We start from the raw sequence: 6,000 nt of genomic DNA on the forward strand, positions 1-6,000 counted from the left end.
TCACTTCTAAATTGGAGTCTCAAATTAAAGATTCAAAGTTCCGTTTTATTTTTTATGACTCCCTTTTAATTTAAACTTTGTAATAAGTCATATAGTCCCCCAATTGTTTGGCCTTGCAAAATGCGTACAATAGCAGTGCGACTCACCCCTGTACGTTCCTCTTAAGCCTCAAATTATGATATTAATAATCAATTCCCTTTTCTTTTTTTTTTCATTTGTTAATGAACTTTTTGTAATGATTTTAATGCAGTATTTATGGAGGAAAATGCCTATAAATTTACAACCCAAAAGGTTTTCTACTTCCAGCTTTGGCAGAGGTAACCAATATATCGAGATTTAGACAGTTTATTTTTTACTGTGAATTCGGGCATGGAATCTTCTAGTGTTTTGATATAAAATTTAGATATTTGAAAACTAGGTAAAAAGTACTATAAGTTACAATAATCGACAACAACAACATACCCAGTGAAATCCACAAAGTGGGGGATTAAGTACTAGAAGTTTTTAAAGCACCTACTGTGGGGCTCAAACCCACGACCACAAGGTTAAGAGCCTTGTGCTCAATAATTGACAATTCAAAATATTTAAAAGATATATGAAAAAAGTACTGTCAAAGAAAGACTTGTTTGAATTTCAAAATTTGAATTGATTAGGCACATAGTTTAAGAAATAAAGAGAGACTTATGAATTTTGTGATCATAATTAAAGATATATAGAATGCACTAAAATGTCCTCTGAATCTTGTTGTTATAAACTTGCGTCATGTAAGATGTTTGAATTGTCTAACTTACTGAATATAAAAGATGCACTCTTTTTGGGACAGACCAAAAAGAAAAGTAAGACACTTTAATTGGGACGGACGGAGTATTCCTGATTGATTCTTGAAACTGGAATCTTGTTACTTCTTCAGTGTTTCTCTAGCTGTTTCTTAATTGGTACTCCCTCTCGTTCAACATAAGTGTCTACTTTAGCGTTTAACACACCCCTTAAGAAAATACTAACTTCTAAGAAAAAAAGAAGGTATTTTTATTAAACTGCCTTTAATAGATAAGATTCTTGATTATTTATTGCATTGAGTAACTAAGGGAAAATCTGGAAAAATAAAGTTAATTCCTTCTTGATTATGTAAGTGGACACTTATGTTGAACCAAAATAAAAAGGCTAATCGGACACTTATTTTGAACCGGAGGGAGTAATATCTGGTTTGAATTTGTATAATGATATTATTTAGAGGAAACTTGCTATTCTTGTGGGTTTATACCACTGGAATGGTTTAAGATTTATTTTGTGTGATCTTTGTAGATGAACAGTCAATAGAATAAGAAGCTGAAAGAAAAGTAGGATGGCTCTTAAAATTAATTTTTGCTGGGAGTGCTGCGTTTATTGGGTATCAGATTTTCCCATACATGGGTAAGGTCTCATTTCTATGGTTAAAATGAATCAATCACACCATATTTGATTTCCTGCCTTTGTCTGATTGGTCTTTGGCATATTAATGTCTTATTTAAATAGGAGACAATCTGATGCAGCAGTCTGTCTCGCTTCTACAAGTCAAGGATCCTTTATTTAAAAGAAGGTAAACTTACATGAATAACTATCCTTTAGCAGGTCTTTTACCTTTAGTAGCTACCTTTTTAATATTATCAACTATAATTACTATTTAATGAACATATGTATTTTAACGAGTGTATTTGTTTGTTTTCAAATACATATTTTTTTCTGTAGCTACATTTATGGATTTTCGTTGTATTTGATGCCATTTCAACAAAATTTCAAATACATCGTACATTCAAACTACATATGAAGTTAAATACATTTAAAAATCCGTGTATTTGAAAACACTGTTCATATATTCAATGTATTTGAATGGATTTCAATAAAATGTCAAATACATTGTGTACATTCAAACTACATATGAAGTCAAATACATTTAAATTTTCGTGTATTTGAAAACACTGTTCATATATTCATCCAAATACATATGTTCATATATTCAACCAAATACACTGTTCATATATTCAGCCAAAAACACTCAAAAAATACAAAAAACACTCAAATCCACAAATTTGAGCCAGCTAGATCTGAGCCATTTTCTGGCCATATCTGAGATATACATTGTTCATATATTCAGCCAAATACACTCAAAAAATACAAAAAACACTCAAATCCGCAGATCTGAGCCAGCTATATAAAGAAAAAAAGATTAATGATGATGTATAATATGTGGAAGATCAGTTGGTCTGCGAGTGAATTAGTTGTATTTGGATGCGCTGACGCCGAAAATAGACCAGATCTGATTCTCTCCGCCGTTTCACCGTGCCATCTACGATGACGCTGAGGTTCGTCTTCAAATGTTCAAAGCCGGTCCAGATGAGAGAAGGGGGAGAGAGAGAGAGAGAGTTGTTTTGGTTGGGATCCGCTAGAGTCGTCGCCGGAGCTTCGGGACTGTGGCGGGGGCGGTTGTAGTGAGGAGGGAGAGAGAAAGTTTTTTAGGGTTTTGAGAGGATGGAAAATATAGTGAGTGGGAATAGAAAAGATATATGTATTTGGGTATGTGTTTTGATATAGCTACCAATTGTAATTTAGAAAAGTGAATTAGCTACTAATTATAATTAAATAAAAGGATAGTTATTAGTAATAATTAGGGCTTAAAAGAAGCTACAACCAGTAAAAATTCCTTAAAAGAATGGGTGCATCCAGATTAGCTCGTTTTGCGATAGATGGTAAGCTTTGCGTCACAGTATTTGAACATTTTTACTCTCCTGTGTGGTTTGCGAGCTATTGCACAGGAACTGAGTTTACCCTGTGCGCATCCGAAGAGTAGCGGCTGCGGGTTCCCATGTCATAAAAAAAAAAAGAGTATTTGGACATTGAGAAGTTATGTATACACAGTTCTTTAATTGGTTGAAGTATTTGTTGGCAATTTGGTGCACAATATCAGGAATTTGATGTTATTAGTAATGGGTGCCGATATGTCTTTGATTTAGGAGTAGTAAGGAGTTATCACTTTAAGCTTTAAGGCTGGTGGAAAGACATAGCAGTAAAGAAAAACTATAATTGGTATCTGAAAAGCCAAACATCAATTTTTTAAGTTAGGAATTCAGTGAACTTCGGTTGCTCACCCTTTTGTGTTGTTAGGAGCTCATTTACATCTTAACTGATATCGTTAACCTCCACTGTGTCCACTTTTATATTAATAATCTACACGCTGGACAATTTTGTGGAGCCGAGTCTCTTTCATCTGGATGCTTTCCCCATTCTTCGTGATTTACTTACTGCATAACCTTGCTTTGAGACTTAAAGGTAATGCAACTCCCTACTGATTAATTGTACAAAATTAGGAAATTCGTTTCATTGTCCCAATATAAGATGAGAGAGATTACTCTAGTAGTATCTTAGATTTTAGTATGTCAACCTGTATTTAATTGCTGATCCTTTTGCTGGTACTATGACGAGGCAGCTGTGTTTCTTAAATAGCATTTTGCTGGTCTTTAAATATCTAAAGCATTATGCAACTTAAGAGGATCTACACACTGCTTTATTTCTATATGGTATCTTGTAACGGACTAATGAAGTAGTTTACAGTTTTTGCTCAAAGTACAATATTTGAAGTTTGTAGTCAAAGCATATTCGACAGCTGTTTGGACCAATCGTGAGATTTTGTTAGATTCTTATCACTGAATCTTTTATCCCTGTGCTTTGTTTTTTAGACGAAAGAAGGATGAAAATAGTTAGAGATTGGTGGGGGCTCAAAAGCTTTTGAACATGTTAAGAGTCTGCCAGAGATGATCGCACGAGGAAGGAAGCCTTGAAGGCTCTTTTTGTGATATCAAAATCAGGTCAGGCTTCAAATATAGTTTACATAAGCGACCATTTCCTTCAAATTAGAGGCATCATGAATTGTATATGGGGAAAATGAATCATCATATATAGATGCAACTTACGTGAAAAAATCACAACTGCTTGCTCATGATCCTCTTCAGTGACTAAAATTCTTCATGTAGAATATAATATTGAAACTGTACAATGAATGCTGTCATAGAATTGTAGTATTTAGTAATATTAATTGTAAGAAAGTTTTATTTTAAAAAATGATGAGGGGTTAGGGACTATAACAGCGAGTAAGTTCGTTTCTTAATTGTTTGCTTTCGTAACAGTTGTGACTTTTAGGATTGTAGTAGTAGATCTGTTCCTAACTGATGGCTTTTGGAGTTTTTAAAACATAACATAAATAAAAGCAAAATAAAGTGTAAAAGAGTAAGAATCTGAGAAAAAGATAAATAGAAAATCTGGCTCTAGAGAGTGTCACGTCACTGGGGCTATGTCCTGCATATATATAAATATATAATATATAGATTGGTAGATTGTTGAGAACATAATTTTGGCTAATTAACGGGTGAAATCTTATTCTGGAAGAACTATTTCAGCTAGACGCATGATCAAAATAGACCTCAAAAAAGCTTATGACTCAATTGAATGGGTGTTCTTATAAGAAGTCATGGAAGAAATTGGCTTTTCCACAAGGTTTATATCATGGATTCTAGAATGTGTTAAAATTGTCAACTACACCATTTTAATTAATGGCGAGACTACTAGGCCTTTTGATGCTGCCAAAGGATTGAGACAGGGTGATCCCATTTCACCCTTTCTGTTTGCAATTACCATGAAGTACCTTCGCGTGAGTTTAAATGGATTAAGGAAGGATCATCCAAGGTGTTCAAAACTGGGAATTACACATATCAGCTTTGCTGATGACTTACTGATGTTCACTAAGGGTGATGTATCTTCTGTGGCTGCTCTATAGGTGTTTCACCGAGTTTTCTTGGGCCTCAGGATTGCAGGAAAGTTTAGGAAAAAGTTACAGTATACTTTATGGGTGCTTTACAGGCTGAAAAAGGCGGAACACTGCAACATCTGGGATTTGTTCATGGTGAACTCCCATTTAAGTATTTAGGCATTTCACTGTCAACCAAGAAAATGTCGCATACAGTGTAAGCCATTGATAGACAAAATAACAACTAGAATTTCCTCTTGGACAGTCAAGAAGCTGTCCTATGCTTATAGAGTCCAACTGGAACAGTTATCTTTGATATACAAGCCTACTGGGCTCAGCTTTTCATTTTGCCCAAAGGCGCTAAAATGATTAATGGTTTTTCCAATCAGAAAATGAGTGATGGTTTTTGTAGGAGTTACATCTGGTCTGGCTCAAACGAAAGCATTAGTTGCTTGGGCTAGAGTGTGTATGCCCAAATTTGCTGGGGGGTTGAACTTTAACTAACTTGCAGCTGAAACAAAGCTGCAATTGCTAAGTCATATTGATACTTATCTCACAAGTAGAAAAACTTTGGATTAGGTGGATACATACTTTCTATACTAGAGATAAACTGCTTCAGGAAATGGCAATTCCTAACCAAGCCTGCTGGATGGTTAGGAAAATCATTGTTAGCCCGAGATACTTTAGCAATGATGCAAGAAAGATTCAGTGACGGGCAGAGCATGATCAAGCAAATCTTCCTGAAGCTACTGGGGGAGAATCCTAGAGTTACCTGGAAATTTTTAATACCAAAACTCTCCCAGGCCAAAGTCTGTTTTCACTATGTGGTTATAGACTATAGCTGCATGGAAGGTTATTAACTACTGATAGATTAATCAGTTGGGGCTTGAATGTGGACTTCAGATGCTTCTCGTGCCTGAATGATGATGAATCAAAGGGAACACTTATTTGTTAGATGCTCATACACAAATCAAATATGGTCAAGGATCTTGATGTGGCTACAGATACAATTTGAGCCAGTTGCTTGCTGGGAACAACATTTAAACTGGGCTGTTACACAAGCTAAAGGAAGATCACAGAAGGCTGACATATTCAGAATGTTGTTTGCTGAATTGGTCCATGCAATATGAATAGAGAGGAACATAAGGATCTTTGAAAAGAGGTATAGAGATGGGAAAGCATAGCAAGACAAATAGCATGTACTTGCAATAGTAGAGCTGCTGCAG

The sequence above is a fragment of the Lycium barbarum genome, chromosome 1 (assembly GCF_019175385.1).
Source record: "Lycium barbarum isolate Lr01 chromosome 1, ASM1917538v2, whole genome shotgun sequence".
Lineage (NCBI taxonomy): Eukaryota > Viridiplantae > Streptophyta > Magnoliopsida > Solanales > Solanaceae > Lycium > Lycium barbarum.